Source organism: Myotis daubentonii, chromosome 11 (assembly GCF_963259705.1).
Source record: "Myotis daubentonii chromosome 11, mMyoDau2.1, whole genome shotgun sequence".
Taxonomy (NCBI): Eukaryota; Metazoa; Chordata; class Mammalia; order Chiroptera; family Vespertilionidae; genus Myotis; species Myotis daubentonii.
In genome coordinates, this window is record NC_081850.1 from 18,689,619 (window position 1) to 18,703,045 (window position 13,427).

Sequence of the window (13,427 nt, forward strand, 5' to 3'; positions counted from 1 at the left end):
GGTGAGCGGGGGATGCAGAGGGGTCAGGAAACCTCCCTGGAGGTTGGGCTGTCAGTCTGATCGACAACAGCTGCCTCTGCAGAGAATGGGAGAACAAAGGGAGGGGGCGGTTCTGCAACCCCCAGAGGGAATCCAGGGTCCCTGGTACTCTGCCCCACCCGCTAATACTTTCAGTTTCTCCCCGAATCAGAGGTGCTACCCGAGAGACCCTGGGTGGGCGCCTGGTGCAGCCACCTCTCCGTGTTTGCCTGTTCATCTTTGTGTCTGTCTGTCTGTGTCTGTCAGGCTGTCCCCGAGCTTGCCTCCACTTCTAGAACTAAGCTTCTGGTATAGCGACAACCCACAACCCCTCATCCCTTTCCTATGGCAGGATACTTGCCCCCCACAGGCTAAACCCCATCGCCCCCTCCTCCCTACGCTGTGACCACTGGGTACCCGGAGCAGGTGCAGCATCCTGGGCCTGCCCGCCCACGCGCCTGCCCCTGTGTCCAGCTTTGCTCTCTTCCCCTCTTCCAGCCCCAGTGCCCTGGGGCCTGCTGCCAGGCCTGATGCCCCGCTCTTGCCACTGCCCGGGGTACCTTCTGGCCTCGAATTATTGGTGCTGATTGATCAGATCCTGATTCACCAGAGGCTGCACAAGTGGAAACGCTCCTAGGCTGGGAGACAAGTAACCAGTATGAACTGCACTCAGGGGCTGGACAACCCCTGGGTGAGGCAGCTGAAGAGAGCAACTGCTGTGCATGTCTGTTCTGTGGGGCCGCCAGCCCCTTTGCGTCCATCCGGTGGACTCTGGAGACCAAGAGATGGAAGTACAGTTGCCACCAGACGCCACCATTGGCCATGTGCTGCAGAAATGGCATCCCTTCCTCCCCAAGCTCTCCATTCAAGATGCTGATCACCAAGGATCCTGCAAGTGCTGGGGTCCTGCTGGACCTGTGGCTGTGACACAGACACCAACTTTGAGGTGAAGACTCAGGATGAGTCCCACAGTGTGGCCTGCATTAGCAAGTAGGGTGGGGGAGGGGCGGGGGGGGGCGCTGCTCCAAGAAGCCTTCACCAATGCAGATGACTTTGGCTTGCAGTTCCCGCTGGATCTGGACATGAGAGTGAAGGCTGTACTGCTGGGAGCCACATTCCTCATTGACTACATGTTCTCCGAGGAGTGAGGAGGCCCTCTGCCATCACCACTTAGATGGCATCTCAGGGTGAGGACCATCACCTCAGCCAGAACTCAAGATGGTCACCTGGCCCGGCCTGGCCCCTCCTCAGAGGCAGCCCTTTCCTCCATGTTCACTGCAGAGGACAGACAGGGATGCCTAAGAGGCTGGGGCCATGGCGCCCCATCCCTACCCTACTCCCCTGGCCTCCTTCACCTGTGGCCCCCACAGAAGGGTATGTATGAGAGCCCTTCCCCTGCTACCTCTCACCACTGTCTCAGGCCCTCCCTCAGTACACAGGCTTTTCCACTTTCAAACTTGCCCTACTCACTTCCTCTCACCCCTTTCCAGGGCCTCTGCTCTGGATGGGGCCTTAGGAATCCAGGGCTCTGGGGTTTTACAACTGAGCTGGGGTGGGAAAAGGTAAACAGCACCAAAGATGGCTGATATGGCCACCCACCTCTGCCTCAGCTTGACCAATTAGTTCATCCTCAGAACGTGGCACTCAGAGGAGATCCCTACTTCCCCAGCAATGGCTCTAGGGCCTTGGCCCCAGTACCAACCTCCTCTCCCCCTTGGCCCTCCCCAAAGTTGGTGCTTGCTGCAGCTCCATTTGCCTTACTTAACCGCTCCTTCCTTCCCTGTTCCTACAAAGGAGGCTGCCTCTTTGTATGTTATATTCAGATAAGCTTTGTAATGTTTTGGAAAAAAGAAAAAAAAACGATGACCAAGAGAATGCCACAATCAACATCCAGAGTCCGGCTCAAGAGAACAGAGAGAAGGGAGAATTCTATAAGTTGGCCGATGCCAAAATATTTCTGAGTGACTGCCTGGCTTGTGACTGTTGGGTGACCACAGAGGAAGGAGTCCAAGTTTCTCAGCAGTGGTAAGGACCAGCAAGCAGGCGGGCGGTAAGAAACGAGGGAACAGGCCTAAGCTGGCAGGCAGACATCCCCTGAGAGGTCTCAGACTGAGAGAGGGTGCAGGCCAGGCTGAGGGACCACCTGCCCCCAGTGCACGAATTGCATGCACCGGGCCTCTAATATATATATATTTGCCCACCAATTATAAAATTACATATGCATATACTCACATAAACACACATGCATATGTATAGTATATGTATATGTATATATATATATATGCTCACACATATTTGCCAACATATATGTGAGAGAAAACATGGAGGACTATAAACTAGTTTTTTAATTAGACTGACCTAGAGTTAAGTTTGAGCTTTATACCACACACTACTTAGGACAAATTGGAAAAATTAATTAACCTTTCTCAGGCTGTTTGCTCATTTACAAAATTGATGTAAGGATTCTCCTCAAGATATTTGAGAAGATCAATGCAATATAATGAAATGTCTAATATAAAGTGCCCAGCACAGGTCAGGATGGCATCTGTACTATGCTATTTACACCTATGAGGCACCAATCTACAAGGAGTTAACATGTCACTGTTACTAGTATACATTGGAAATAGGGTACAAGTTAAATTGAGTTCTTAGAAAAAAAGGTTCCTTGAGTAACTGGACATTTGTGCAATTCCAATTCCCACAGAAGTAGACAGCACCCTCAAGTGGAAAATTTAAAAATCACTCCTTATAGAGGCAATGCATTCTGAGTGAGGTGTAAATAGCATAGTACAAGTATGGGAACATTCCAGCCTAAAGACTACGTATATAGCTGAGGTTGCCTCACGCCATCGGATCTGAAAATCTGAAGCACAGGATTGTGTCATAAAGTGCTATTTTCTAAGAACAAATGAGTTGTTTAGTCATCTAAATTTTAACTCTTTAAAAAATCGTGTTTCATTTTCAGAGTCTTAATGCCCCTCACTATTGAACTGAGGTAGATGTATTATTTCCTAATTTTAATCTACTTTCCTCCCTACCCAACAACCTATGAGCTAAGTATTAGTATTATTGTGGTCCCAACTGTCAGATGAGGAGACTGGGACATTAAAAAGTCAGTTATGTCACCCAAGATCAAACAGGAAGGAGCAACATCAAGAGTTAAACCTTAAGACCTTGTTTTTAGCGTTGATGTCGCCCAATAAATTTTGCAGGCCAGAAAATCAGAAAAGAAAATTGGAGAAAGAACAAAAGCCACAGAAGAATAGGAAATGTTTTGCTAACAGAAAAGACAGATAAAACAAAGTTCAAGTAATAGTTTAAATAAAATTTGAAGCTTCCACTCTTCTGTCCAAGTGAGGCATCCCTTTCTTTAGAGCATGCATGACCAATGCAGTGCAACAAAAGACAACTGCAAATAAGTTCAACACTGTGGTAATTAGTTTGTGGAATAATCCCTTATATAGAACATAAATATTCAATTTTTATCAACAGGAAACAAGTTTCTAACTGCCCAAATTAAATAAACTCTAAATACATATTTCAAAACATTAAATGTAAAAGATTCCATATTAATAGCCTAACTGTGCACTAAACTTCCTGTTTAAGGGCTGGCACACTTGAGGTGCTTAGTAAATGTTAATTTCCTGCCACCTACTTTTTTTCTCTAAGGTAATTTCTGTATTTATCTATATAGTCCAGAATACTGTTTTGTGCATGTTGCTTAGTGAATTAAAAAATCAATTAACACTTATGCATGAATTAAGAACCTCTTTCTGATTGCTTAGTTCCTAAACTCCTGGGAAAATTTTTTTATGCTGACAGCTCTCTTTTGCTATGGGAAAGAAAGACTGAGGATAAATATTCCTTGCTTGTTCAGATCTATTACCAGAGAAACAGTGAGACTAGAATAAACACAAAAGTAGTTTCATCACTTCAGCCATGAACTTGGCCAACAGAATTTAAATTAGTACAATCTAATGATGACCCTAATCACTCTAATATATATGAAAGAGTATTTTTGTATTGGATAAATGAGTATTTTCCTCTTTGATGTTTTTAAAAAGTTTTAAAGCCCAGAAAATAAAAAAAGGATGATGCAATATACTTCTTGAGTTAAGTAAAACGGACATTTTGTCATATTTCTTAGGATGTTTTAAGAAATAAAACATTTGAGATTATTTTCAAGAACCTATTTTACACTCCCCACTCCCATTCCTCTCCATTCCTACTCAGAAGTAATTAGCATGATTTCTTTACTGTAGCTAATCCATAGGTTTATACTTTTATTACATATCTACCCATAAACAATACATAGTATGTTCTGTACTTTTAGTATAATTTTATGAATGGAATTGTAGTACACATAACCCTTTCTTTTTTAAATTCAATATTTTGTCTTGAGATTTATCCATGCTGATACATGAAGATTCAACATGTTTCACTTTAACTGTTGTGAAATGGTTTACATCATCTATTGGTTATTTAGTCAACTTCATTGATTCGTAGTATTTCTATATCCTGGACAGTTATCCTCTGTGTGTTACATATGTAGTTTGTTATGTGTATTTGGTAATTTTGTGTATTGTTGTTACAAAAATTTAATTTTACTACAGTTCCAACCATCTGTCTTTTGGGAAGTATATTTTTGGGATCTTGGTAAAGAAATATTTCATACCCTTTGGATATAAAGATAATCTCGTATGAGCTTCTAATTATTTCAAAGTTTTGTGTTCCACATATGGGCCTGTATTCTATCTGGGATTTATTTTTACAGTGAGGTTGTACCAAATATGTTCTGTTAGACCTCCAGATCAACTCTCGCACTTCTCGACTATTCTCTGTGTCCCAAGAGGTGGATCCGTATGGGCACCTTAGCCAGCTCCCCTTCCCTCTGGCTTCTAGTTGGGCTTACTCAGTGAGTCTCAGCAGAAAATCTGAGGGAGGGAGGAGAGTACGTTCATGACTCTATGCAAGGAGTAGAACATCTGAAGAAAATATGAGTTAAAAGGTATATCAACACATCTCATGGTTTAGAAATTATAAATTTCATTATTATTCTTTGGTGATGACCTTTAGGTTTTCAACTTGCATACTTAAGCAAATATTTTTTTCTTATAAGCCCTAAAATTATTCCAACATCTCTGTCCCCCACTCCACTCCCCACAGAAGAGAAAAGAATGTTAACCAGCTTTAACTACCTACAAATACCCATTCCCCCAATAATACTTTCCATTTGTTGTCTAAACCTATATTCCCATAAATTTCTATTTTTAAAAAGTAGACATACAGTAGGTAATAACATTTACTGACATATTTAAACTGTGTCATTGTTTGTGTTCTCTTTCTTCCCAATACTGCATAGCTAAATATATTAGCTATTATTGCTTCTATACAATTTCTTCAATTCTCTGCTCTTAGAACGTATGTTGGAGCCTCTCAATCTATTTCCCATCATCATTTTAAAAATCCACCTATCTTTTTCAATGCTTCATCTCTTTGTGCTAGGCTACAGATGAACTTCTCAGTTTAATTTTCCAATTAGCTAATTATTTTCCCACATTTTTTATTCCTTAGATTTTGAAATGGTTTTTTACCATATCCACCTGTTTGTCAGAAATACATATCAATCTGAATTTGTTTCATAAATTAATTTCCTTTTAACTACTGCTTCTACTTTTATACCTTTGAAGTTCTTAAATGTTTATTTTAAAGTCATGCCCAAATTGTTCTGTAATTTGAATTTCATGGACATATGCTCATGTCCCTACTATTTCTTGCAATGGCTGTCTTGGAAGTAGATTTCCTCATGTGTATTAAAATTTCAATTTGCATGCCTATCTTTAGTGATAGTTCACTTTTTCCCCTTTCTTATTCTCTGTGATCATGCTCCCCTATCTAGCAGATTTTTTTCTTGCCTACATGGCACCCCTCAAGACTCCCATGGCCCAGGGGTTGAGCACTGACCTATGAACCAGGAGATCATGATTCGTTTCCTAGTCAGGGCACATGCCCGGGTTGCGGGCTCAATCTCCAGTGTGGGGTCTGCAGGAGGCAGCTGTTCAATGATTCTCCCTCATCAATAATCTTTCTATCTCTCTCTCCCTTCTTCTCTGAAATAAATAAAAACATTTTTAATTTTAAAAAAAAGACCTATAGTCCATGACCATGCATTATATTGGCACCTCAAGGCTCCCATTTCACATTAGTATAAAAGTGATATCAACAGCCATAATAGAGCATGATCCAGATTCTGGTTACATAATTGTGGTGTTTTGTTTTTTTTCCCTCTTTCCTATCATCTTATCCAAGATCCAACTTTAGGCAATTGCGGCAACTGTTTTCCGCCTTCTTTCCTTGGCACAGAACCCCAGCCACATCCTACAAGTTTCATTCATCAATGTTTTTTTCCAACTACCCAGGAACAGAAGGCAATTTGTGTTGACATTAGTCCAAAGTAGTCAAGTTCCTATGGCCTTTGACCGTTTGGGTTCCTCAAGTGCAAGAGACATGTACCTTTACCCTTTTGTTTAGTTGCTGATCTATTTCTTGCCTATAGAAATATTTACCGTTTTTGAGCGAGGCTATGTCTTTTTAATTTTTAAATAAATACAGTATATTTGTGTCTATCCCCACTATGTATATTCAACAGGAAGGGTAAATTGTGAATTCACGGCTGCTTCCTGACATGCTATTTTGTTGTTGTTGTTGTTAATCCTCACCCGAGGATATTTTTCCATTGATTTTTAGGGAAAGTGGAAGAGAGAGGGAAAGACACAGAGAAACATCATGTGAGAGACATTGGTTGGTTGCCTCCTGCATGAGCCCAAACCGGGACCCAGGCTGGGGAGGAGCCTGCGACCAAGGTATGTGCCCTTGACTGGAATCAAACCTGGACCCTTTGGTATGCAGGCCGATGCTCTATCCACTGAGTCAAATCAGCTAGGGCTTGACATGCTATTTTTAATCAAAAGTATCTTAATGCAATAAAAGCTATAGTGTGTTCTATCCATAGAAATAACCCTAGGTTTTTACATTTATCTATAAAATAAAGACTAGAAGGCCTAAAAATTATTACTTTGTTTATCTTAGTATTTTTATAAAGTGTTAAAATATATGTTAGAAAATGTTTTCAAATTTAAAAAATCAATGAATTATAAATTATGGAATACATTAACCAATTATCTAGTTTAGTTTTAAAAATTTGAAAGCCAATAACAAAAACTCATATACTCAACAGTCACCAAATCATACTATTCCTGACTAATTTACATGAGTAAATTATTTAATTTAAATTAGTCATGTTTTCTACATGCAGGGAATGTTGTATGTGTGTATGTTTTGCCAAAACAGTGAGACAAAAACACAGTTATAGCTGGCAATTTTAATACCCTATTCTAAGCATCTCATAGAACTACTAGACAAAAAATTAGCAAAGATATAGAAGTACTGGAAAACACAACCAACCAACAGTATTTAATTAACAGAATAAAAACACACCACTAAACATCACAGAACACACATTATTTTAAAGCACTGATGGATGGACCTGAATACTAAAAAACATGAACATTAAAAAAAAGAAAACGAAAAAAAAACACACAAAAAAACACCAACATAGAGCTGAAGCAGTCGCCACAATGTCGCTACAGAGCTCTTTAGTCGCTACAGAGCTCTTTGGCATTAACGAATCATTGTGTACCTAGGAATGAAATCAATTAGGAAACTACCTAAGGTCATACTAGATTTGTGCAATTAGAAAGGTTCTAAATCTGAAGAAACTCTTTCTTGAATCACCGTAATAGTTGTGGCACCTCAACAAATTCCTACACTTGACCCTGTTTATAGATGCAGAGGCTCTTATAAAAATTGAGGATGGGTCCCCTTGATTATGGATCATGTTATACTTCTAGTGATTTTAACAATAAATCTTCTTCCTGAATTTCCCCAAAAGAGCCTGAGTCAATTCACCAGGTGACTGTATTGGTAAAAGAGAAATAATCATATTTTTCAGGGTTTAGTGGACAATGGCTATCCCCTGGGAACCTAAACTGCCACTGTGATCCACCAGGTTGGATAAGGTTTAAAAAGGGGAATGAAGTCTAATCATCAATGGCATTTTGGTTCAGGTCTATCTCATAGTGAACCAATGGGTGCCCAAAATTACCCCATGTTTATTTTCTCCACTCTGGCAAGCATAGTTGGAAGAGACATACCCTGCAACAGGTAGAATCTTCACATTGGATCTCACTTATAGATTGAGGATGATTACAGCAGGATATCAAATGGAGATCTGTAGAACTCCTACTCCCTATCAAAGTAGTGAAACAAAAGCAATATAAGATTCCTGAAAAGATTCCCAAGGTTCATGTCACCATCAAGCACTGAAAGGGTCCTACCACATCCTCATTCAACTCATCTATTTGGCCTGTAGATAAGGCAGATGGATCTTGATGAACAACAGTGTACTATCATAGACTTAATTAGATGGTAACTACAATGTAGTTGTATTTCCAGATGTGGTCACTTTATTGAAATAAATCCACACTACGCTTTTATTCCAGTTTGAGACAGTTAATCTCAAAATCCTTTTTCCTGTACTTGTTAGTAAGGGCCACCAAAAACAGTAATATGGTTTAGTATTCCTTCTTAGGACTCTATCAACTCTCCAGCTGTCTTCTTAGTTTAGTCTGCTGGAAACTTGCTTGCTTCTCTAATCTATAGGACATCAAGCAAGCTCACTGCAAAGATGATATGCTGATTGGCTAGTGAGCAGAAAGGATCAAGTACATTGGATATCTTGTTAAGATAAATGCATGTCGGGGAATGAAAGAATAAGTACCATAATAATTCAGGAATATGTTATATCTGTGAAATTCCTAGGGAACAATGTTCTGGTGCATGTTGAAATACCTCTTATCAAATGGTGAATGTGTCTCCATCTGGCACCTGCTACCTCTAAGAAGTAGGTGTCTTTATTTTGGTTGCAATAGATACCAGATTTGGACATCTTACTTCAACCTACACATCAAAAAACTCAATTAGCTGTCAATTTTGGAACTAGATCCAGAGTAGGCTCTACAATAGAAACTGGCTGCCATTCAACCCATCTACCACTTGGGTCATGTGCCTGAGTGTCTATGGCAGTTGGGAATCCTAATGGGAAGCTATGGCAGACCCCTATAGATAAGTTACAGTATACCTCTTGGACTTTGGGAAAAGAGTTATACTTTCTCTGAAAATAATTGTTCTCATTTGAGAAAAAAGCTTCTGTCTTGTTCCTGGGTCCCTAACTTAAGAGTTAGGACTCTATTAAATAATCATGTGATCTTAAATACTCATAATGAATAGGATGTTGTCTGACTCACCATGCCCTCCATAGCGGTATTCAGTAAAGTGGAGGTGATAGATAGGTTCTTCTCCACAAGTTTTGAAGTCACAAATAAGTTGCATGAAAAGTGGCTCTAATATCTATAGCTCCTATCTCTGCCACATTACCTTCTCTCCCCAACCTCCCCTTCTCTCTCTCTCTCTCTCTCTCTCTCTCTCTCTCTCTCTCTCTCTCTCGTCTGTAACAGCAGAATGAGGAAGGACAATTTGGTCTTTGTTCACAGACAATTCTACACACCACTCTGGCACTTCCTGAAGTGCACAGCTGTAGCACTACAGGTGTAGCCCTGGAGGATCATGGTGAGTAAAACCTTTCCAATGGGAGGAACTTCAAGCTGTGCACCTGGCTGTTCATTTTTCCTGGTAGGAGAGGTGGATAGAGGTACATAACTAAGATGAGTCATGAGCAGTGGCTAATTTTGAATGGTTGGTCAGCAACTTGGAAGAAACATGACTTAGAGAAGAGGTATGTGGAAAGAAATATGAGAATATTTTTGTTCCATATAAAGGCTCACCAAATAACTTTATAACAGCAGATCTTAATAAACATATGTACAACGTTACCCATTCTTTTACTATTCATTTATACCCACAATTGTTCAATTGGCTCATGAAGACAATGATTATGAAAGCAAAAGTGGAACTTATGCATGGGCTCAGTAATATGGATTTTCACTCACAAAAGCCAATTTGGCAATAACCACGATTGAGTACCCAACCTGCCAAGAGCAAATTTCAACAGTGAGCCCCTGAAATTGCACCCTTGCCTAGGGGAACCGGCTACCTACCCACCTGGCAGCAGGTTGATTATATTGGATCACTTCCATCATTGAAGGACCAGCTCTTTGTTCTCACTGGAAAACACGTTTATGCTGGATAGAGTTTTGCCTTTCCAACAGTCAGTGCTTCTGCTAAAACCACCATCTGTGGGCTACAGAAAGCTTTACTCACCATCATAGTATTCCATACGACACTGTTTCTAACAAAGAAACTCATTTTATAGCAAATGGAGTACAACATTGGGCTCAAACTCATGGAATTCTCTGGTATCATTATGTTCCCCTCATCCAGAAACAGCTGGCCTAATAAAATTATGGAATGGCCTTTGGAAGACTCACTTATGGCACCAGCTGGTGACAGCATTTTATGGGATTGGAATAATGTCCTCCTGAATGTAAGATAGGCTTTGAATCAGCTTTAAATTTGTAATGATGTTTCTCCTATACTCAGAATTCAGGAGTCTAGGAATCACAGAATAGACGTGGAAATAGCTCCTCACCTATTAATGCTAGTGAATCACTAGCAATATTTCTGTTTCCTTTCTCTACAACTTTTGGATTGTTTATTTGTTTGCTTGCTTGTTTTTGGTTTAGCAGTCTTACTTCCCAAAGGAGAAATGATTCCACCAGGGAATACAACATTGTACTGGAAACTGAGATTACCGTTGGCTGCTTCAGGCATCTCATGCCACTGGAACAACAGGAAAGAGGTTAGAGGAAGTATTTTCAATAGGTAGGAGATCCTAGAATGTCACCTAGTCTTCCCAGGTTTTTTGGTAAAAGTTAATGGAAAGCTACAAAAAAAAAAAAAAGGGGACTGTAATGACAGAAACTCTTCATGAATGAAGATTTGAGTCACCCCACGAAATAAGGAACTACAATTAACATAGACACTAGCTGGGGCAAAAAGTGTATAAAATAAAAAAGTGGAAAACGTAAGTTATAAATACCATCTATGATCCCATGACCAGTTCCAAATATGAAGTCACTTGTAAATAAGAACATTATATCTCCCTTGCTCCTAAGTATGTGTTTGTATAAACCCATTTTCTCTCTCACTCACTTCTTTACTCTAACATAAGATTGATTAATAGTGGTCAACTATGTCTCAGAATTAAAATTCTAGGATATTCAATGTGGGATTTGACTCTGCTAGAAGAATGAACGTTCCTCAAAGATGGATAAGTCACTTTGTGTATCCTCTTTAGGGAAGAGGTTTAGCATGTTTTTGTTGTGCAAAGAATACTTGCATCAATTTTAGGTGAAAGAATGATTTTTTAATATTTTTTTTGCCTTTAGTTGGAAACAAGTATAGTTAATATGAGTGAGTATGAATGCCAAGTTGACAAGGGCTGCCCTGGACTGCAGACCTCGCTGACCAGCAGTGGGGGCAGACCCACCACCAGGTGCTTGTTTGCAGACCCACAGCGTTAATAGCTCTGCAGAAGCACTAGCTTCTCTAGACTCCCTTCACAACTGCCTCCCTGGAACTTCTTGAATGATTGGACATGTTGAGCTTCACAGATTCCCTGTGAGTTCTCATTTCTTCCCACTTGTCTACCCATACCAATACTTTAGGCAGATCACTTTGTGACTCTTCTCTGATCTGTCAATTTCCCTCTTATAGACTTTCACTTCCCAGCTCCCTCTATGTTTATGTTAGGTCAAATTTCTATAACAACTCCTTTGTTTCCATATATACTTAAAGAGACTGTTTCCCTGACTGAATCCTGGTGGTAAGTGTAAATGAACACTAAACTGGGTTCGCATAGTCCTTAAAAGAATCCAATTAACGTACAATAGTGTGCTATAAACATGTGGCTCATCTATGAAATGAACAACCAAATAAGAAGACTAGAACTAAGACTGTATATTTCTCTGGTGATGCCTGCCTTTTGGATCCCAAGTCCACTAGAAGCAGATTAAGTGTAATTACAGTACCCTTGTTGAAAGACTGCCACAAAAACAATATCTAACTACAGAGTAATCACAGCGAGAGTAATTTATTTAGTACTCAGTATATAAGCATTACTGTATTATGCAGCTTACTTGGGTTATCTTAAGAAACAAATGCCCAAGAGTTTAAGTAACCTGCCCAAGTTGTACAGCTAAAGTCCATCCTAAATCTCCTCAACTCCGAAGCAATGCTCCCTCTTAGGGAGACATATTTGCATATGCTTTATGGAAAATATTTTAAAGTTTATCTTCAGTGTCCTTCCAGGTCTTTTTTGAGCCCTCCTCTTCTTCCTTCTGCCTTGTATACCTACTGACCTCATACTAACCTCTACCACTCTGAACCCCTTGTAAATCATACACTGTTCTCTCTTCCTTTTTCATATGCTCCCAAGAGACTATCATATAGGAAAACTTTTGGTGAACAAAATTTCAATGTGTTTTATTGACAAATAATGGTTGGGAATTTTTATCTTAATGGTCTTAGAATTTAAAGTCATTTATTCATTTATTAAACAAATATTTATCATGTTTTTGATTAGCTTTACAAAAATGATTCAGTCCCAACACTAAAGCAATAATGAAAACTCCCATTAGTTAGGTCTCTGATTGATAATATCTACATGGTATTTTCAATAAGTAGAAAACACATCATAACACCAGGCAGCCATTCGACTCTTGAACAGTATGTCCTTCCTTATATTCCTCTGAATTCTGTCTCCATGTAACTTTTCTTCTATACCCTCTGCACTATAAAGAGTAAGCCCAGTTCATTTTGTCAAAAATGCTTTAATTTCTATTTCTAAAACTGCCACCATGATCACCATTTAGCATCTATGCCTCTTTGCTTACACCCCAGCCTTTAGAGTCCCTCTTATAGATGGCACTCAGAACTGATCACACTACTTCAGCTAATATCTAACCAACTGATATTTCAGAGCAAATAGTACTATCATCTCCCTCATTCTATATACTTTGTAATCTAAAGTTCAATAGATTTTTAGAACAGCAATATTACATGGTAATCTCATAGTAAATCAATAAATAACACCTTCTTTTTCTCATTAAAAAAAACTGTTGTAAATCCTGATCTCTTTCCCTGTTGCCTATGTATGCAATTTATTTTTTTAACCCTAAGGTCTTCATTATCATACAGGAACAATAGAATGGAAGTCTGAGGATGAGAATAAATCATTTTAAAACATGATTCTGGACTTTCGTCGTAGAGAGGATTTTATGAACGTGACCTCAAAGGCAAGAGAAGTAAAAGCAAAAGTAAATGAATGGGAC

The 13,427-nt window shown here is 39.6% G+C and overlaps 1 pseudogene; it reads left to right on the forward strand.

Moving 5' to 3' along the window:
- The first annotated feature begins 294 nt into the window (after positions 1 to 294).
- LOC132212692 (phospholipid scramblase 3-like) lies at positions 295 to 11,618 on the forward strand (annotated as a pseudogene).
- Positions 11,619 to 13,427: the final 1,809 nt, after the last annotated feature.